This window comes from Lactuca serriola, chromosome 6 (assembly GCF_051521515.1).
Source record: "Lactuca serriola cultivar US96UC23 chromosome 6, Lser_US96UC23_V15, whole genome shotgun sequence".
Classification (NCBI taxonomy): domain Eukaryota; kingdom Viridiplantae; phylum Streptophyta; class Magnoliopsida; order Asterales; family Asteraceae; genus Lactuca; species Lactuca serriola.
Genome location: NC_136413.1, coordinates 84,694,399 through 84,717,071, shown reverse-complemented (window position 1 = coordinate 84,717,071; position 22,673 = coordinate 84,694,399). Strand labels below are relative to the sequence as shown.

At 37.5% G+C, this 22,673-nt stretch overlaps 1 non-coding gene across 1 annotated transcript; it reads right to left on the bottom strand.

The window, feature by feature from the left end:
- Positions 1–14,654: 14,654 nt before the first annotated feature.
- On the bottom strand, positions 14,655–14,761 carry LOC145060799 (small nucleolar RNA R71). Its single transcript, XR_013686982.1, has one exon. It is a non-coding gene; the product is annotated as a small nucleolar RNA R71 (small nucleolar RNA).
- Between the last annotated feature and the right edge of the window lie 7,912 nt (positions 14,762–22,673).

Below are 22,673 nucleotides of genomic sequence, written 5' to 3'. Positions count from 1 at the left end.
TTTCTTAGTCCAACTATACCTAGTCCAGTCTGAATAGTCTTTCGTGCCTACCCGTTCATTGAACACAGATCCTAGACAGTTCAACATTGGTACCTTACACAACAGAAGATTGCATGTTATCACTTGTTGATATCACTTCCCAACACATCACCTGCAACCACACTCCATCAAAAACATGTTTTTGGTTTTTCTAATTTTCTAATTCTTGTTTTGTTTTTCATTTTCTCATGTTTTTGGATTTTTGAAAATTTTCTAATTTTCGTTTTGTTTTATTTCTCCCCCTAAATTTATGCATAGGAGAGAAAAGAAAGTAAATGCGCAAATTTAAACTTCCTAAAAACAAAAATCAGTCTTCAAAACGAATCATTTTAAGAAAACCAATCAACACATCAAATCGAGCTTTGTTAAACGGTTTTGTGAACAGATCTACCACATTATTAGCAGTGGGAACTTGATCCAACTGAATGAGCAAAGGCTCATAACAATCTCTGATAAAAATGCACTTTGATGTCGATGTGCTTGGTTTTTGAGTGTTGGACAATATTCTAAGTAATTTGGATTGCAGCTTCGTTATCGCAAAATATTGGAGTTTCTAAAGAGTTCAAAGCGTAATCCATTAATTGATGTAGAATCCAAATAACTTGAGAGCAACAAGCAGAAGCAGCAACGTATTTTTCCTCCGCCGTTGAGATTGAGACTGTCTGTTGTTTCTTGCATTGCCATGACTCCAGACGATCACCTAGGAATTGACATCCCCCAAACGTTGATTTCCTGTCAAGTTCACAACCTCCATAATTGCTATCAGTGAAAGTAGATAAATCAAAATCAGAATTTTTAGGATACCAAAAACCCAATTTTGGGCTACCTTTGAGGTACCTAAAAATCGTTTTGACTGCAATTAAATGGGAAAGTTTAGGATTAGTCTGATATCATGCACATTGACAAACTGTGATCATGATGTCCGGCCTGCTCGTAGTTAGATACATCATCGATCCGATCATCAATCTGTACGCGGTCTGATCTACAGATTCGCCTTCTAGATCTGGATTCAATAGGAGTCGTTCGACTATCGGCATCAAGGCAGGTTTTGCATCTTTAAACCCAAATCTCTCAAGCATGTCTTCAACATATTTTGTTTGGTGTAACAGGATTCTGATAGAGCTTTGACGTACTTGCAAACCCAAAAACATCGTTATCTCCCCCAAGGAACTCATCTCGAACCGCTTCTTCATCACAATCTCGAATTCCTTGAAAATCTTTGGAATCGTCGACTCGAATATGATGTCGTCGACATAGATTTGCACCAAAATGAGATCGACATCCACATGCTTTATGAAAAAGGTTTGATTAATCGCTCCCTACGTATAGTCGTGCATGAGCAAGTGCTATGTAGGAGTTGCATACTAAGCTCTAGGAGCTTGATGTAACCCATAGAGAGCCTTGTACTGCATGTAGACGTGATTCAGAAACTTTGAGTTGACAGACCCAAGAGGTTAATCAACATGGATTTCTTCCTTCATCGTGCCATACAAGAAGGCGGTCTTGACATCTATCTGATAAACCGTGAAGTTCATGTAGGAAGCATACGTAAGGAAAATGTGAATAGCCTCCAAGCGAGCAACCAGAGCATAAAACTCAGTGTAGTCTAGACCCTGTATCTGCCGGAATCGACGGACGACCAATCTTGCCTTGTTATGCACAATGACCCCTAAATCATCTTGCTTGTTCTGAAAGACCCAACGTGTGTCAAGAGACTTCTTGACCTTGGGCAACTCAATCAACTGCTAAACCTCGAGTTTCTCGAACTGATGTAACTCCTCATGCATCGCATCAACCCAACTACGTTCAGTCAATGCCATTTGGACGTTCTTCGGCTCGATCTGAGAGATAAAGCAAGAGTAGAGACATGTGTTGATGTCTCCATTCTGACTTCTCATTCTGACTCTGACTCCCAGTGGCCTAATGACGTTCTCGATCGGATGATCACGTTGAATTCTTATGGGGATCTCATGGCTCATATCATTGACCAAGACAAGAAGGTTGTGGATGTTTACTAATCTGTCATTTGCTAAATGATCCGCCTCAGACGATCTAGGACCATCAGAGGGGCTTGCCACGTACTCGTTCACTATTGGTTCAAGATAGAGAAGCTACATGAATGTTTGAGTTGTAGCGAAAGTATCTCTGGTCATGAACTCTCTTTTTGAAGGAGTGAGCGAAGTGGCATCAGCATCTAGATTGATTTGTTGACTCGGAGAATCTGAGGAAGAACTTGGAACAGTTGCATCCACCGTAGACGTCATATGAGGCACCACCAGTGGTCTATAAACAACATCCTCTTCTTCATCTTCAAGCACAGCCTTTGTACCTGAGGAAGTACCTGAAAAATCATCTGAAAACACATTAAAATATTTAAATAGAGATGTGTAATCAAATAACCAGTCTGGACTGACTCGGGCGTCAGTCTCGTTCTCCTCCAGCCACCGCACATCAAAGGATTCCACAATTTGCTTTTTATCTTGTTGTAGACCCTGTATGACGTACGTGCAGCGTATCCCACGAAGTAGCAGTCATTGGCTGTCGACCTAAACTTCGGGTTGGACTCTAAGTGAAGGAAGGTGCAAGGACATCCAAAGATGTGGAGGTGAGAAACTGATGGCTTGTGACCGTATAGAATTTCATACAGGGTCTTTATCTGGACTTTGTTGATCAGGACCCAGTTTTGAATGTAGCAAGCCATGTTGATCGCATCGGCCCAAAATAAGACCGGAAGTTTAGAGTCACCAAACATCGTCGTTGCCGCGTCAATTAAAGTAAGGTTGCGCTGTTCAGCAACACCATTTTGCTGAGGTGTGCGAATAGCACTGTACTGACACGTGATTCCCTTTTCGGCATAGAAGTGGTCGAGAACAGCTTTCTTGAACTCCGTACCATTATCCATTCTGAGCTCCTTCACTTTTTCATTGGTTTGTTCTCAATCATGATCACAAACTTCTTGATGAGGTCAGCAATCCTAGACTTGTTGGACAAAAAGAATACATATGTGAACCGCGAGTAGTCGTCTATCACAAACAGACGGTATGAACTTTTGTTAATGATGAGGACATTGACCGGACCAAATAATTCCATGTGCAACAATTGGAGAACTTTGCTGATCGAGTTGATTTGTTTTGGTAGGTGTGGCTTTCGGTGATATTTGCCTTGAGCGCAAGCCACACACTTTTCAAACGTAATGAAGTCTTTGACTGGGAGTCCACGCACGATCTTGTTCTTGGCAAGCTGATTCAGGTTCTTTGCGTTTGCATGTCCGAGCCAATGGTGCCAAAGCATAGCATTGTGCTCGGAGACTTTAGAAAAGAGACAGGTGACTTTTTCAGGAAGATTATCATTCATGTGTATGATGTAAGCATTCTCGTCTGTTTTTGACTTTACTAAAATCCATTCTTCAGGGATGATGATCCCCGGTTTCAAAATCAAACATTATTTATCGGTAACGTGAGTAGAATAGCCCTTGTCGCAGATTTGAGAGATGCTCAACAAACTATGCTTTAACTCGGGAGTGTAGTTGACGTTTTCAAAGCTCAACACTCCATTGGTAACGGTTCCTTTTTGTGTAATCTTTCCTCCATGTCCTCCCGCAAAGGAAATGAATCCCCCATTAATGTTTTGAATGTCATGCAAATGGGAGATGTCTCCTATCATATGCCTGGAACAACTATTGTCGACATACCAAGGTCTGACGACATTCCTCCGCAGCTGTTCCTGCATAATACGCAAGATTAATGAGATTGCGGGACCCAGATCATTACAACACTAGGTTTACCCTTGACATTCATAGATTTTTCTTTTTGACTTTTTGTATTTATTTTACTATCAGATGCACACTCAGAAGATGAGGATGATTGGACAATAGGAGATTTGGGCACCCACTGGTAATTAGGTTTTGAAATATTCACAAGTGATTTTGAATTATTTTTCATTTTTTTGAGCGTTTAGATTTTCGGCTAGGATTAGTCGAAGACCCAGACGTTGCCTTTGATGAAATCGATCTTGGCTTAGCCACATTCGATCTTGTCAAGTCACATGTGGCTATTTTAGTGAAAACCTGTTTATTCGTTTTAAGTTCAGCCCTTCTCTTGTCTTTATGAACATTCCAATCATCATCTCGAAGACGAGATCTCGAGGAATTTCTCGTGAGAGACCTTCCTCGCGACTTGTTTTCTCTTCTTGGTGCAGAAAAATGAACAAATGCCCTATTAGGACAATTGCGAGCAAGGTGACTGGCAGTTCCACAATTAAAACATGTTTGCTTTTTAGTACAAGAACTGGTACCGTCTTTTTCTGATTTATTATTCTTATCAACTCCCTTTCTCTTTCCACATGAGCAAGCGCATGATTCATGTTGTGTGACAGGTGTAGGTGAAGTGTGTGTGCTAGAAACAGAAGTATCAGACTTATCGGACACATCATCACAAACATCATTAGAAACATTAGAATTCAACACGGAATCATAACTGATCAAGTCATCAGTTTTGGAAACATGAACAATATTGTCTGAAACAAAAACATCATTTTTCAAAACAGAGTTATTATTAGCATTACTCTCTCCAGACTCCTACTTTCCTTGACTTAAAGATGTATCTACATGGGAAGTAGAAATGTTAGGATCTTTTTCCCTAGCACTACTCTCATTCACTGGTACAGCTGGTTTGCAATAAACCATATATGGTTCTCTATCTATTTCTTCATGAATCAAAGGAACAACAATATAAGTGTGATTTAATAGAGGAGGGACACCCTCATATCGTATACCTACTTGTTTTTGGTCTCTCCACTTCATTTGTTTTTCTATGATTGTTGCAACTCTAACACTTGACACATCAAATTTCTTGAAATTAAAATCACCATTTTGAAAACGGATTTTTAATGTGTTAAGTTCTTCAGTTACAGCAGCAAGCAGTTTCTTAATGCAATTGTAATTCTCACACTTGTTACTATAATCCTCTTGTAATTTCCTAAAGTCCTTAGTCTTTGCCTCTAGTTGTTCTTTTAATGGTCTTTGACCTTTCCTAAGGTTATATCCTTTATACTTAAGATCCTCGTTCTCTCTTTTAATTAATTAAGTTTGATAACGCAAGAATTTGACAATGTTAATACAAGTTTGAGAACAAGAGATTTCACTGACCTCTGGCTTTGCAGGCTCTAGGGTAGTCTGTACCATAAAAGCAAATTGCAGTTCCATCATTTCTTCCTTCGGGTCCACTTTAGCTTTTCCTTCTGGGACATCATTGATCTAGGCAAGGTGAGCATTTTCAGGTCCTGAGATGTTCAGGGCCTGAATCTGATCTTCCCAGTCAAATGACTAAGCCACCACTACCAGATCCGACTGGCACCATTGTTCGTTCACTATTTTCCCTCCAGTCAGGCTTTGGGCATTCTCTGGCAAAGTGACCAGGCTCATGGCAACTGAAATATCTTAGTTTTCCCTTATTAAAACCAACATTCATCTCCGCGCTCATTCCCCAGTTGTTCATGCTAGTTTTCTTTTCAAATTGTTTGACCCTGAACATAGCCATGGCAATCTGCCATGTGATGTCCATCTCCTCGACATCTTCTGGGTGTACTTGATCAAGGTCAGCAAAAGAGAGCTGAGGAGGCAACTCTCCAGCTACAAAGGCATTATAGCAGTTAACGAGTCCGGTTGCTAAAGCCATATTCTCACCGGCTTCTTTGGAGGCAGGATTGGAAATAGGTGCTTTCGAGGAAGAGGCTGCTTGTGGATAAGGCATAGATGAATGAACATTATGCATGGGTGGAATAACATGAGATGATGGTTGAGGAGCAACAAAGGTTTGAGGTTGTGGAGTGGTGAAGGATGAAAAGTCATTGTTCGATGAAATTCAAAGGTTAGTAGTGGACTACGAGTTCACATGATTTATATCCCTTTGTTTGTCATCAAGATCACATGCTTTGATGATGGCCATAGTTTCAGCCAAACTAGGTCGGTTAGGATCTTTTGTTTTCTTGATGACAGCAACGTTCATATCCCATGCCTTTCGGAGAGAATTCAATAGCTTCTTGTTGATTTCAGATCTTGGCACAGAGATTTCGGCCAAACTCATCTCAGTGGTCAATGTGATGAATCGTTGAAGTTGAACTTCCATAGTTTCTCTAAGAATGTGGTTGAACATATTGAACTTCTACCTAAGCATGTCCTGACGACTCTCCTTCATATCCTCGTTTCTTTCGTATACCTCAATCAGTGCTTCCCACAAAGCTTTTGCTGAAGTGTATTCTCTGAAACCATGTGCAATCTCTTGGGATAAAGCCATTGTGAGTGTAGCCAGTTCTTTCTCTTGCTCTTCAATCTTCTCAAAGTCTTCATCGGTGTAGTTCTCAAATTCGTTATCAACGACTGTTCCATTCTCGAGTGTAGTGGTGATTCGAACTGGTCCTCTCAAGATGCTACACCAGATTTTGTAGTCCTTCATCTTGATATACTTTTCCATTCGATATTTCCATTATGGGAAACCTTCAGCGGACAATAAGCGAGGAATTCGAGTAATGGTTCCCATGATCGAGTCCAATTTAAGATGAATTATTGAACTTTGTGAATCCATTTCTATTTTTTTGTTTTTGGTTTTTCTTAAGTGATTGAATTGAACAAACTTGCAAGGAAAGTATAATCGAAAAACGAAAATATTCTAAAGACACTAGAGGTTCACGGCCGTAAACACAAGATAATTCACGGTCAATGAATGGAACACGGTCAAAGAGCAGTTCACGATCAATGAAGATGAATGGTTCACGGCTATACACTGAGTTCACAGACGTAATCACTTCAACAGGTTAAGCCGTAAATTTCAAGCAGATTTTGATACTTTTAGCCTTGAATTCACACACAATCGGCAAAATCCAGCAATAAACACTTGAAAATCACGAAAAAGGAGAAAAACTTCCAGCCATAAACACCTCTTGAACAAGTTTGACACCGGATTAGCTCTGATACCAATTGTAAGTCCCAAATCCAGAACCAACCAATGATCAAACAACGAATCAATCTTAGATCAATCAATTAAGAATAAGAATGGAGTAGAAGAAGAAAGTAATCAAGCAATGCACACGTTTATAACCATAAACATCGAGTACACCTTGAGGAACACACACATACACATCATTAAACACTGACATCTGACACACTATATATATGAACGCCATACGCAAATGTGTTCACGGCCGTGAAAAGGCTCACAGTCGTGAGCAAGTTCACGACCATGAACAGGTTCACGGCCGTGAACCCTACTCAGCCACAAACCTAGTCGCAAACACCAAGACATGACTAAAACCCTAGCATGATCTATACAAGATAATTGCCTAGCCCAAACCACTAAATTATGACCTAATAGTGTTTCCAAGAAAAAAATGAAAATTAATGAAATTATTACAGCTAGCGAAAGTATTTATGATGTTTTCCAAAAAGGTTTGCCCCCAAAGTGCAACGATCTAGGAATTTTCTTGATTCCTTGTAAATTGTAGAACCTTACTTTTTCAACTGACATGTTTGATTTAGGTGCATCGGTCAATGTCCTTCCTTTTTCTATTTTTGACAAATTAAAATTAGGAGCTTTACAAATCACTGGGACATTCATTCAGTTGAAAGATCACTCGACAGTAGGTGTATTGGATTATGTTCTCATCTAAGAGGGTCAGCATATTTTCCCACTGATTTTTGTATTTTGGACATAGGTGATTTAGATGTATCAGATAAAAACACAATTATTTTGGGAAGACCTTTTCTGTAAACTACTAAAATGAAAATTGATGTTTTTGCTGGTATGCTTTCTTTGGAATTTGATGGGGATGTGGTGAGATTTAAAACGAATGATGATGATAATACTGATAATATTTTTGTTAATTATTTGGGTATCAGCAGTCCTTTATATGAGGACTGTTGTGAGTTTTCTAATGTTTCTATGCAAGAACTATTTTTAGACAGGAAATCAGATGATGATACTTTAGTGGAGCTGAACAGAATTAAGCTTGGGAAGGTGAAATAAAAGCTACTTTTTTTGAAGAGACATATGACATAAAGTTGACCAAAAAAGACAAGCTTGGGAAGGAAGAAAAGAAGATTTATGAAAAAAAAAAAAAAAGGATTAAACAAAAAGTGATGATTTCTGCTGAGAAGATTTCTAAAAAAGAAAAATCAAGAAAATAAGAAGATTTCTGGAAAGAATAAGCAGATCAAAAAACGAAAGAAGTTTAAAAATATGAAAAACTTATCTGAAGAAAATACGAAGTCTTTCCAGTTTGTTGAACAAGCTCCAGATCCACTAATCTTGCCATATCTGAAGGGATCTGGAATCACAGGAAAACGAGTTGAGCTCTAGAGAAATCCCAACCACACCAGTTAACAAATCTGGTTGGACAAAGTCGAGCCAACGACTTTAAAAATGGACGGCTTTCTAGGAGGCAACCCAATAAGTAGTTTTTAGTTTTTTATGCTTTCATTAAAGAGATGATCACAGTCCCAAGCAAGCTTGGGGAAGTTATAGGATCAACAGAGTTGCTGAAATTCATATTTTTCGCCAACATCATCGTCAAAATAAAATTTCTGCAAACTTATCAGGTACATTCTTTCCTAGCTGCATCCCTTTTTGTTTTTATATGCCTTATTGAGTTGTTCATTCATATCTGAGCATTAAGGACAATGCATCATTTTAAGCTTGCGGATATTTTCTGCATTGCATTTGCATATAAAAAATTTTGAAAAATCAAAAAATGTTTTTCCTTTTTATTTTTTTGCATTCCTAAAAAACCCAAAAGGATTTTATTTCTAGTTATTTTAGTTTTTTATTTCCTACATAGAAAATTAATAAAATAAAAAAAATAAAAAATTAAATTTTTTTTACACGAGATGGGGATATTATTTACGTTTGATAGCTATGTAAAAATGAAGTGTCATAGATCCTAAAATAACAGTCTCAATACAATCAATTTAAAAAATTATCTTTTCGTATCAGAATGTGCTTTAAATGTTTTCGAAATATGAACCAACATATGAGTTGAATAATTTTCACAATGGAAGTGTGGGATGGAAAAACGAACAGTGTTTTTGAAATAATTTCCTTAAATGCCTTAAAAAAAACTTAGATTGGATAACCACTTTCTTTCCTTGAAGTATTGAACCCTATACTTTCTGCGTCTTTTGAGGTTGGGAGGGAACTCTTGTTATATCCACACAATTTATTCTCATTTTTTGAAATATTGAAGATATGGTGGGCCTCAAAGAAAAATTTGCACCTAGTCAATATATATGTTAGAAATGGTACATCAACATACTTGAAGAAATCTCAAATTCAATGTCAAATCCAAGTCAAGTTTAAGTCAAAATCAAGAAGCAAGTAAAGTTAAATCTAAAGAGTTGATCAAGAGAAAGAAGATGTGTGGTAAAATGAGATAGATCCCTAAATAGTGGAATCATAGGGGTAACTTGGATTTTTCTGTCCATAATGGAGCTTACCATGTTTACTAGATGAGTTCGGAAAAAGAAAAAAAAAAGGTCGGTCACGCTAAGTTTTTATAAACGAATTTTTGTGTAATTATTATTAAAAATACATTGTTTTTTTCAAATTTAATTTGGCATAAGAACTATTTGCTCAAGCTTGGTTTGACTTATTAGATATGAATTCTGAATATGAAATAAAGGTATTGAGACTATTGTCTAGGTAGAGATTTCATTGGAGATTTGTCGATGTGAAATCTGATCATGTGAAGAAGAAAAAAGAGTGAAGTATTTTTATTTAAAGTTTTTATTTTTTTTTTATTTTGTTCTAAATTCTTTTTAAGTCATCTACGTCTTTCCGTTTATTTATAATGTTTAATCTTTTTTAACTTCAGGGCAAATAAGTTTAAAGCTTGGGGAGATTTAATAGATGTCATTTTAATCATATTTTAGGGTAGTTTTTATTATCATTTAGCATCATAATTTGTATATTTTCATGTTATTAGTTTAACTAATGTTCAACTCATGTCGTTTATCGGAATTCCCGTATGGCTAGCGTTTTTGTGTCATTTTTAGATAGTTCGAGTGGAGTAGTACTTTGAGAGCTCCTTTGGATGATTTTGATGGAGCATTGGAGTTAATTGGAGCTTGGAACTTATAAAGGATTTTGAGGAATGCTTGGAAGTGAAGTTTTATATGTTACAAAAATCATATTTTTGGCTGACAAACATAAACCTTAAGTTCACATGCACCCTAAAGGATCTATGTTTTCACTATTGAATTCGATAACCAATTGAACATTAGGAGCCCTACAATAACCCTACAATTTTCGAAATTTATAAACATACGTATTTATTATTCTAGTAGATAATCAAATAAAATCCTTCTTGTAGTCACTTGGAAGCTAGCACCAGAAATCTTGTGCCTCTGATGGTTAAACCCAACCCTAGCAAAAAGGAGGCTTAAAGAGAGAGGAGAGAGGTAGTAAAAATTTTGGCCTTGCCTTATGATAATGAGATAGCTGAAATTATGAACCCCATGGAGGGTTTATATAGGTGACCAATGGAACTAAGATAAGGCAAGTTTTCGTAGATAAATCCTAATCCCTTTACTTCCTCGCTAAGTCATCCAAGGCTCCCTTAATGCCCAAGGAAACCGTTGATCCCTTCTAGAATCCATCCCCGCTCTTAGGGAGGTTCTAGAATTGGACAGTGTTCAAATTTTGAACATTTTCACCTTTAGTCCTTTCACTTTTAATTATTCCAATTAATCCCAAAATTAATTCTAATTAATTTTTGATTAATTTATAATCAAATAATACTATTTCTAATTAGCATATTATTCTCATAATATATTAATAAATTATTTATTTTTATTTATCATTAATTTATTAATCACATAATAAATTAATAAATCAGTCTCTCTCCCTCTCTCTCTATCTATCTATCTCTAAAAGTCATCCTAGTCAATTACTAGGTTTGAGGGCAACCCAAAACGACTTTGCTAATAGTTCAAGTATATACTAATTCAATTATTGGCTTAGACACCTAATCCAACAGTCTCCAACTTGGATAACTGCAATTACCAATATAACTTCTAAATTAAACAGCAAAGGGTGCTTCCATAGCAATTGTTGAATTCTGAACTAATCAAATATTGGTCCTAAGATACGTGATCAAATATTTCTTCGTTCTACTAGATATCATATAGACATGACACATGGATTAGAATCAATCTCATTGTCCAAGTTTTCCTTCCTGATTTCCTAATTTGTGATGACGACATAAGACTTCTAATTGAACACATCAATTTAGTCTAGGCTGGGACCATCAGTACCTGTCAACACCAAATTACCGAGGGGCCCAAAGATATTGCTTTTCCCGTTAGGCAAAAAGTAACGAATATACTTTGACTCATATGCTTTGTAATGTCCCAAAAATAAGACCTAAAAAAATCATTTTTAAATTAATTAAACAAGTATTCCAGAAACATCATCATAGAAATTCAGATAAAACCACTGTATCAATCATCACATCATATCAGAGTAAATCAAGAAAATGCGAAACAATGTGGTGTATGCTCTATAATCACCATGAGCTCTTCCATTTGAAAACCGAAGTACTTGAAACATAAATTGAAAACCGTAAGCACAAACCTTACTAAGTTCCCCAAAAATACCACGTACCATACCTACATAAATAAACAGATAATGGAACCCGCTTGGCATCGGACTCTGCCAGGTATCGAACCCCACCCATATCGAGCCCCGCTTGGGATACAGATCTATAAGGCATCGGCTTCGCCTAGTAAACATATAAAACTTATAATCATATAAACATGCAAACACAGGCGGAAATCACAAAGATAATAGCATACAATACAATCATCGAGCCCCACCTAGCCCCGCCCAAACTCACATAACGGGCCCTACCCACATACAAATCATATACACATAACCATATACTAGCATATAAAATAACCATCGGTCCCCGCCTAGTAAGCATACAAGCACATGCACATACAATAGTCACACAGACATCTAGCACCCTACATAACAAACCATGGGCCGACATTTATCCCTTCGACCGCTAAACACAGTGAGGACATTCACCTCGCATTGTCGAATCTCACAAAAAGAATCTTTGGTTGCTGACCCCACTAAGATCCCCGCACTATCGATCACCAAAATAATCATTCATCAACAATCGGATCTTGATCCACGCTAAGTGTCCAAACTAGGGTAAAAGACCTTTTTACCCTTTGCCTAACCAGGCCCAAATATAGCATAATTATCCAAAATTGAAACCAAACCCTTTCATGGGCCATAAACCAAGGTTCAAAATATTCTAAGCCCAAAACACATGAATTTTGATGGCCCAAAGCACCCAAGTCCAAAAATGGCTGATATTGCCATATTTATACATGTTTTTAAGCAATATTTATTTACGTTTTTATTAATATTCTAGTTATTTGCATTGAATAATAGTACTTATGAGGATAAATTGTTCTTTACAGCCAAATAGAAGCATTTTTGGAGAAAAGGACTAAAAATGACAAAACATGGAACTTTGGAGGCTTGGAGAATAAAAGAAGAAAGAAGCTTACGTAATCTGCTGACTTCACATCGTGAGGATTATAGATTCACAACATGAATATAAATCTCCTAGAAGATAGACATCGCAAAGAAGAGTCCTTAGCCAGCACGGAAATCTACTATTCACGTCGTGAGACATATCCATTCACGACGTGAGTTCGGAAAAAATAGAAACTATATATACTCTTGCTCATTACGTATTGAAAGACTTTTTGGCTACCTAGAGGGTTCCTGGAGACGATTTTCAGAAGGAGAAAAGTTATGGAATTGGCTATTAGCATCTAAGGAGAGGAGAAGTTCATATTAGTTTAAGAATTTGGTAAACTTTAATTATGTCTTTGAATATAAGTTATTTGTGTTTGTTTGCTAGTATGTCCAGCTAAATCTAGTTGCTTTTGTTAGCTAGATGAAGTTGGAACTCATGGTGTAATACTTTAGCTTTGATTTACTTGTTGTTAAGACTTGTGTTAGATTGATTGAACCTAACATGTTTGATTTAGTATTTGATTGCTTTGATTTCTTATTTTGTGTAGTTGATGACCATTAATCTGCATGAACTAGAATACCTGGTAATTTAGTGAACATTAAATTATTAGAGCTAGGATCAAACCAATCTTAGTTAAGCAATTAATTGTTGAATTAGGTTGTGCTAGAGAACTCATATTATGACCATAAGTGTGTTTAATTAATCAATCTTACATAGCTCCGATCCATTAAATAATTGATTATGTGTTAACTTAAGTGTGAACTTACTTTGATTTACATTAATTAATTAATGTTAGTAGATTTAGAACTAAATTGTCAATACTATCATAATTGGTACCAACAGTAATTGTCATAGCTAATTTATAAACCATTGAGGGAAAGTGGATTCGAACTAACATAAGTGTTTTGTTTACTGATTGAATTTGTGTTAAAGAATTAAGTTTATCTAAACTTGCAAAATTAGATAAATCCCATTTCTTTGTTAGTAATTAGGTTAATTTAGTAGTAGATAGATTAATTAGTCAAAAATGTTCTCTGTGATCGACACCTGACTTACCTTGATTATTCTATAATTTGACTAGGTACACTGCCTAGGTGCAATTTAGTTAGTTAAGTTAGTTAGGTTATAAATATAAAATTAGGTGTAGCTATTTGCACACATCAAGTTTTTGGCATTGTTTCTGAGAAATGGCTTATTTAATTGTTTATTTATTTGCTTTAGATTGATCTATCCTTTTTGTGGGGTAAAACCTGCAAAAAGTTACATTTTCAGCTTAGTTTTTATAGTATTGAAATCACGACGTGAGCTGTATTAGCTCACGACGTGAATTCAGTAATTTCTATTTTTCTTGTTTTTCTGTTTTGGTTCAGTTTTACGTTTTTATTTTTGTTATTTTGCAGAAGTTCATGACCAAAGGCTCTAACACACCTTTGGTGCCACCACTTGAAGATCCAGAGTCAGCCCTTCACATGAAGACGGATAAAAACGCAGAAGTCAGCCAAACACCAAAGAATAAACCTTTCCAAGATCTCAAATCTTTCTTTACAAAGAAGTCCGGAAAGAAAACAGGAGAGTCGAGTTCATCTTCAAAGGACAAGAGCAAGATAGAAAGTTTAGATCCAATTCCTAATCCAAACGAATCTGAATACAAACTCGAGGCCGAGTTTGGACTATATACGAGTGAACCCGAACATGAGCCAAGAAACGAGATGGCAAACATTGAAGAGATGTCAATGGGAGCTTACGAGAAGCGAATTCGAGACGATGTTGGTCTAGGGTTAGTACAACCTGCGATTCCTACCACTGCCACATTCGAGCTAAAGGGACACATCCATATTGCACTTAAGGATGTTCCATTTTATGGAAATCTAGATGAGGTCAATGACATTGCGAATTATTTCAATGTCCCGAATGTTAATAGACATACCATCTTGATAAGGATGTGTCCCATTACTTTTAAGGGAGCTACGAAAGATTGGTTAAAAGCACTTCCACCTGGTGCAATCATTACTTGGGCTCAGATGCGTGAACAATTTTTGGACCAATTTTGCCCACCATCAAAGATAGCTAAACTCAAAAAGGCGATAGCCAATTTTGAGCAATAGCCAGGGGAGTCACTTTATGAGGCATGGGAGTGCTACAAAGGGTTGTTAAGGAATTGTCCTCAACATAACCTCAACATCCAACAAGAGGTTTCTATATTCTATGATGGGGTGAATGTTATGAAAAGGCAACTCCTTGATTCTCAAGGGCCACTGACAAAGAAAATTGCAAGGGAGGTTAAGGAGTTAGTTGAAGAATTTGCAAAGCATTCTCGTGAGTACCATAATCCAAGAAATGAATGAGTTAAAGGATGTGGAGGGGGGGGATTCTGAAAACATGGCTGCTGTGATGGCCATGCTTGATACAATGGACAGGAGGATGACAAAAATGCACAAAACAATACATGTTATAAGAGTTGGATGTGAAAGGTGTAATGGTCCACACTTGACCAAGGATTGTAGCTTAGATGATAATGGGTATAAAAAGGCTCAAATTCGTTATTCGAGTGGGGATAAGTATGATGAAGATTGGAGAAAACCAAAGAAGGAGTGGCTGCCATATGATGAATACAAGAAGCAAAAGGAAGAGAAATATAAGAAGACAGGCCGACGCTTCTACCAAAAAGAGCAACCACCAGACAAGAAGAAAGTAGACTTGGATGATTGACCAGCAAGCTTCATTAAGAAATCATCAAGCATCGATCCATAATCTCGAAATCCAAATTGGTCAACTAACTACTTTTGTGAGCAACAAGTTATCCTCATAATTTCCCGAAAAGAATGCTCAATCTCATATTATGATGATCGATACTGAAGAAGAGGCCATCTATGAGTTCCTAGAAGCATTAGAAGTGGATCCAAGGCAGCCCAAACCAGAACCGAAGAAGTTAAAGATCGAAAATCAAAATTCTGCTGAAACACAAAATTCACGACGTGAGCCCTCTAGCCTCACAACGTGGGATCAGTCTGAACAGAAAACTTCAGAAAATGTTCCGGATTATCATCTGCCATTACCGTTTCCGTCCCAAGCTGATCTTAGTCCATTGGAAAGGGAGCATTTGGAGTTCATAAACCACGTGAAGGGTATACCAATTAATACTCTATTTTTCGAGTCATTAGCTAAATTCCTGAGTATGCAAAGTTCCTACAAGATTTAATGGATACTCGTCAACAATTGAAGAAAAAATCCAAGGTGGTTTAAAAGTGAGAAAAATCCAAGGGTAGTGTTGGGAGAGTTACCAAAGAAGATGGGAGATCCTGGACACCTCACTCTTCCATGTGAGTTTTGGAACAATCAGAAGACTTATGCTTTAGCCGATTATGGGGCTAGCATAAATTTGATGCCTTTCTCATTTTACAAAAAGCTTAATATTCAGAAGATGAAGGCAACCAAAATGACAATTCACATGGCAAACCGTTCAGTGACACAACCAAGGGGCATTGTAGAAGACATATTAGTAAAAATTAGGAAATTCGTTTTCCTAATTGATTCTGTGATAATGGATAGGAAAGAAGATCCCGATGTCCTCATTATTCTTGGTCGCCCATTACTTAATATTGTTGGTGCCTTGGTTGATATTCACGAGTCCAAGCTCACTTTGAGGATAGGAGATGAAAAGGAAACTTTTGGAATAGAAGATGGTTTCCATGGGAGTGATGTTCAAGAAGAGATTTTCAATATAAATGAAAAGAATGAACTTGAAGAATTAAAGAATCTCATGGAGGAAGAAATCGAAACAATTCAACAAATTAAACGAACAAAACCAAGAGCATCTGTCCCATTTTTAGTTGAAGTCATTGCATACACAAATCCAACTTCATTGGTAAGTAAGGAAAGCGATGAAATATCGAGTGATGATGAAGACGAAGTAACTTCCAAGGAGACAAGTCCAATAGTAAAGGAAGAAAAGATTCCTACGGAGCTGAAGAATGAAGAAAAATTGGAGACTAAAGGGATCAAAAGGAAGCTTGATGAAGATGAGAAAAGAGCTAAAAAGGAGAACTCAAAGAAGGCGTACATTCGAAGTCTCCAAGCTTACAAGAGGCAATGGAAAGAATAAAAGATTTAGGTGGTGATGGACTCCTCTGACAGCTCAACGTAGGGAGGCACGGAGTCCATCTCACCACTCCATCAAAAAGAAGCCCTTCTCGGGAGGCAACCCGAGTTTGGTTTGAATTTTCTTTTCTTTTTCATTTAGTTTTTGCCATTTTAGGAAAAACAATTCTATCATCTAAATCCTTTCATGCATGATAGAACACTAAGTGTGGGGTCCCTAAAATTAAGTGGTAATAAATTAAGAATTATAATTAATGAAAATTAGGATTTATTAAGTAATTTTGTGATCAGACAGACTTCACGACATGAGTCCAGGATAACTTACGGAATCCTTGTTCATTAGCCCAATACATGTCTCAGCCCAATTGTTAATTAATTTAATGGCTCATCTGCTCAACCCAAGACCACTCACAACGTGAATCTTTAGAATTCGCGACGTGAATTTTGAAAGAACACGGGGCCACAGTTAAAGGTCAGAAACATTTGACTTATCCCACTTTCTTTATTCCTCACGAAGTGAAGGTGTTCTTTGGTCCCCCCCCCCTCCTACTCGGTTTCGGCTAAATCTTCTTCTTTTTACTTTCGTACTCACGTAATCATCCATTTTAGGTAAACTAATCTTACTCTCGGTATTTAATTTTTACTTATTTGGTTGATTTAGGGGTTAGGGTTTATAGTTCATTTGAATGTTAAAATCGATGGTTTAAATATGTGAAATCCTTACTGCATGTTGGATTAATGGCCTTATAATCAAGTTATCATAAAACCCCAACTATTATTTTGGCCCGATTCAAACACTGCCATGGCCGATTATAACTTCACTGTCGAACTCACAACGTGAATCTTAAGGGATTCATGACGTGAATCCTGGGTACCATCAAAACAGTTTTGTGTTTAATTCTAATATGTTGAATTTTTCTTGTTTGGTTTATGTTGTTTCTTGTTTTGCAAAAATGGCTCCTAGACGCGAGGCTCCAACAGGGGTGGCTAGTTTGCACCCGTTTTATGTTTTTCCAACAACCTTATCACGGGATGTTTTCACTCGTTGCAACAACTGGTTAGGATGGTTTTACAACCGGGAAATTATTGTTACACCCACAATTAATTGGCAAAGGTATAGGGAGGTGGGATTAGTTGACTGGTTAAACCCACTTCTTACAAAGTCATTTTTGGGGAACGGGCTTTCTTTTACATGCAAGGGGTGGCATAATTTGTTTGCTATCCAGGAAAGGGTGTACAAGGAGTTATGTGTAGAGTTCTTTTCGACTGTGGTATTCCATGAGAATGTCCAAGACCCGGCCTACCAACAATCCTTGGTTTTCTGTCTAGGTGGAGAATACCGAGAATGTAGTTTGATCGAGTTTTCTTGGAGGATGGGGTTGTATGAGACCCATGAGACCATGACTCATGATTTTGTTATGTTTTTTAGGGAGGTTGCCCGTGGATACGAGAATGGGGCATCGGGGATCGAGTTCTGGAGTAACATTGCATCCGGGGTGTCCAATTCCGGGGTGTTGCCGAAAAGCAGCATCAAATCCCCTATTCACCGCCTTATCCAATGAATCGTCACATTTTCTATCAACCACAAACGCCATGGGTACAAGGTTACCAAGCTAAACTTGTTCTTTTTATGGTCCATTTTACAGCCAGGGGTGTGTTGCAACATCCCGTACTTCCTAGCCCGCTACTTGGCGGATTATGTCGTGAGTTCCCGCCCTAGGAGCCCTATTTGTGGAGGCCATTTTATTACCTATTTGACCCGTTCCTATGGTGTTATAGTTCCCAAAATCACGATATCCTTGACTTGTATGGATGGGAATGAATTTACTATGGGATATTTGGAGACGATGAGGGTGGTAAGGAATTATGGATCACATTGGGGGATTATGAATTCTGATGATGATGGTAATGAGCAACCGAGTGACCAACCCGAGCAACAGCCGCAACCGAGGCCAATAGGAAGGAGAAATGTGAGACAAAGAGGCGAGAGAGAACAACCGGTGCAACAAAATGCACCCATGGGAGGACTCAACTTTGGGGTAGACATCTCGGGATACTTTGATCAGGCACTAAGTCTGGAGAATTTGGTGCAACACTTGCATGTTGAGCAACCTCCTCATTTGGGGTATCATTACCTAATTTTCCCTAGATGGAGTGAGTATCAAAGTCAAGGAGGAGATGGAGCGGGAACAAGTGGAGCTCAAAGAGATGAAGATGACGATTGATCGCTTTATTTTGTTTAGCTTTTAGTTTTTAGTTGATTTGGTTTTTCTTTTGTTTTTGAAGTTTGATTTGGTTTGTAAGACTCTGTAAGCTATTATGTTACTTTTCTATTTCTTTTGGTTGTTAATTTCCAGATTTGCTAAAGGAGTCACGGGAAGAAAAGTTGAGAGGAGTGTGTTTACGTCTAACCAAGCGTCGTTTACAGTTTAGAGTCGAAACCCACAATTTTAAAATAAGTGTGGGGTGAGCCAAGAGAGAATAGAGTTAGAGAAGAGTCATAAAATGTTGCATTAAAGGGTCTTATTCAATTAAGACATTTAATTGAAGGCAACAGATGAAGGCACGATCACTTTCTGACTGCCGCCCAGTTCTCACATCGTGAATACTTTTATTCACGTCGTGAGTCCAGTATTAATGGTTTTTCAGAACACGCTTTTTAGCGACATCACATCATGGCATACACCTTCACGTCATGAATCCATATGTTTCACAAAAATGAAGCCCATTGATGCATTTTACTTCATAGTTCACCACTAGTCTTCTTGGGATTATTATGAAGATTATTTTGGCTCGTTTTCTCTAACATTCAATGTGGCGTATGCTTTCCCACATTTGTCTTTACGCTTTGGAGATTTGCACCACATTTGTTGAAGATTGAAGTTTCGATTCTATGTTTGTTGACACATCCACATAATTCGCGAGTTCAAGATCCAAGTTCCTATTTAGAAGAAGTCCATATTCGAGATGTACATTTCATCCGCACAATTGGAATTCGATCTCGCCACTACTACCCCATGGGAGTCTATTCCATTTTCTCAAATTTATTGCTTTATATTATATTATGCATACAATGAGGGCATTGTATGTAATAAGTGTGGGGTAAGGGGTCGAAAAAGTAAAATAAAAAAGCAAATTGCTAGAAAATTTAGACAATTTAAAAAAAATAGTAATAAATTTTAAAAGGTTTGAAATAATAATATAATAATTAATCGAGTAATAATAATTTAAACTTTAGTTACTAGTGTTGCATGGGGTGATTCGATGAAAGCTCAAATGTTTAGTTGAGCCAATATACATTATAGTGCATTTGTGGAAAAAAAAAACACAATCTTGCTTAGTTTAAGTGATGCAACATGTTTAACAGCCTGTACTTGAAATGTATCTAGCAAAACTTATGTAGTCATTACACATAGGCTAATACCTTAACAAAACCTTATGTAGTCATTACACACAGCCTGTACTTAAAATGTATCCAGCAAAGCTTATGTCTGGTGTGTTAAAACTGTTATGTGATTTTCTTGAATGGTGACTTGGAAAACTGTGAGACAATACTTGGGACGAGTATGAGTAAGTGTGAAAGGTAGTAGATGCATATACTACTGGAAGCACAGGACTCACGCTTGGATCTGGTAAAGTCACAAGGTTACCAAGAAGCTAATAATTGATACCGTTTTATTCAAATATGTTGTTACCATTGTTTCGGTAAAGACTAAGAAGATGATTGTTATTCCGACCCTAGTGGTCATATCGAATCGAGTCCGACTACGATGAGTATGTTATGTGGTTCAGAGAACCAAGTTTGATATAGCATCCAACTTAAACCAAACAATTGAAATCAAAGTGATCAATAGAAGTATCGCGCTCATTGTTAAAGAAGTTGGTAGCTAGAAATGCTACATGTTAAAGTGTGATTATATCACATTAAAACATGAAGGAAGGTATAGTCTATTTTAGAATTTGACTCTAAGAGACCTGAGTCTAAACGTGCATCACATGATGATAGGTCATGATTTGGATTCTAACCTGAGATAGAAGCAGGAGCACGATCAAGTACTGCTTACAGTCAATAAGTATAATAGATAGACTTGAAGGAATATAGAAGTTATAATTATTACCTAGGATGAAGAGATGACGTACGGAGTCATTATAGGAGCCCTGTTTCGTTGATGATTCTGGGACATAATCATCCTAAAGGGGAGATAATTGTAACGCCCGTAGATCCGGGCTAGTCAAATTAGAGGCAAGAAGTGTCGAAAATGACTTTTAGGCAAAATATTATTTAGAATAAATAATCTAAACCAAGTCGTAGTATATGTTACAAGGTTTCCATACATATAAAGAACGCCGAAATCCAAGTTATAACGAAGAAGTAATGACCCGTTAAAGTTTCGCGACAAAACCGACACGATACCGGGAAGCATAAATAGTGAATTTATGATAGAGCGAGATTTAGCCTTAGTAATCTAATCAAAAGTCGTATAATACATTAAACCGAGAGCGTCCATAAAAAGAACGCTCAAATCTGACTTCGTATGAGGAAGTTATGATTTTTCGAAGTTTCGGCTTAGCAGTGTACAGTCCGAAATTCGAATAATAGATCGAGCGGTTTTTAGCCAACACGACCTAAACGAGAATCGAAGATCTCGTTAAGAATAGCATAACGAGAAAAAGATGGGCGAAACCAGAAGTCGGATGAAGAAGTTATGAGAATTTAATGGACCAATCATGTCACGGCCTGTTAATACTGTAAGTTTTAAAATAAAATCAAAATTAGCCGACGGAGTCTAAACGGAAGTTGTAGAGTATGTTACCGAATTTGCGTGGATATAAAGAACGTTGAAAACGGAGCTCGTACGCAAAAGTTATGAATTTTTAAAGTTCAGTGTGCAAATTGCGAAATCTGATGCGAGATGGATGATGTGGCCTCATCGCAGCCGTCCATCGCCGATCGCAGAGCGCCCTTCGGATCACGCCACGTCGCCTCACTTCGCCTTACGCCCCGCGTCGGAGTTCGGTATGCCTAGCGTACCCTCGGTCCTTATCCTCTTCCGAAGTGCGAGACAGCTGGACACAGCTGGACCCTATCCGAAGTTACGCCCCGCGTAGCCAAGGATTACGCCCAGCGTAGTCTGAGGCCTCGCAGGGTATAAAAAGGGGGCGAGGGTCTCCGCATTTTACACACCATTTATCATTCTCTCTCTAGTTTCTTTCTCTATCTAAGGGTTTTAACCCTTCCCAGAGCCTAGGTGATCCCCTAGCACCGTAAGGAAGCCCCGAGGCTTCCGGAGTCACGAGAAAAAGGGTCTTTCGGTTTCGGAAACGCTGCTCCGAGCAAATCCTGGTTTTCATTAAAATCCGTTGTAAGTGAGCTACGCTTACGCAAATTTTAATATAGCTTTCGAATAATTATAGTAATGCTATTAGGTCCTTAAAATAATTATTTGGGCTATTATTATGAGTTATATAAGTATCGTTTAACACTTATATAATAGTAATAATAGTCAGACTATTAATTTGTCGCGGTTATCATTAGACAAAACCCTAGTGGTACTAATACTAGGTTTTATCGAAGGAAAATTGTTTTGAGAGTATCGAAGCGCTGTCCGAGTGCTGAGTCACCACCTTTCAAGTGATTGCATAGTTACTTTCATCTTACACATAGATATGAAGTATTTTATATAAATTACGTGCTATGTGTGCATATTATCTGAATACTTGTTGTCTATGCTGGATGAACGTTTTATACATGTTTTAAATGATTTAAACTGTATAAGTATTTTATATATACGAATATGTTGGGTATGACATGGGTAGATGAATGATGAAAGATAAAAGATGATATGAGTAAACATTGGCAGCTATAGACTTAGTGTCTAATAAATAACATCAGCAGCTATGGACTTAGTGCCTAATGGACAAACACTGGTAGCTATGGATTTAGTACTTGTTAGGAATTGGTAGCTATGGACATCGTACCTATTAGATAA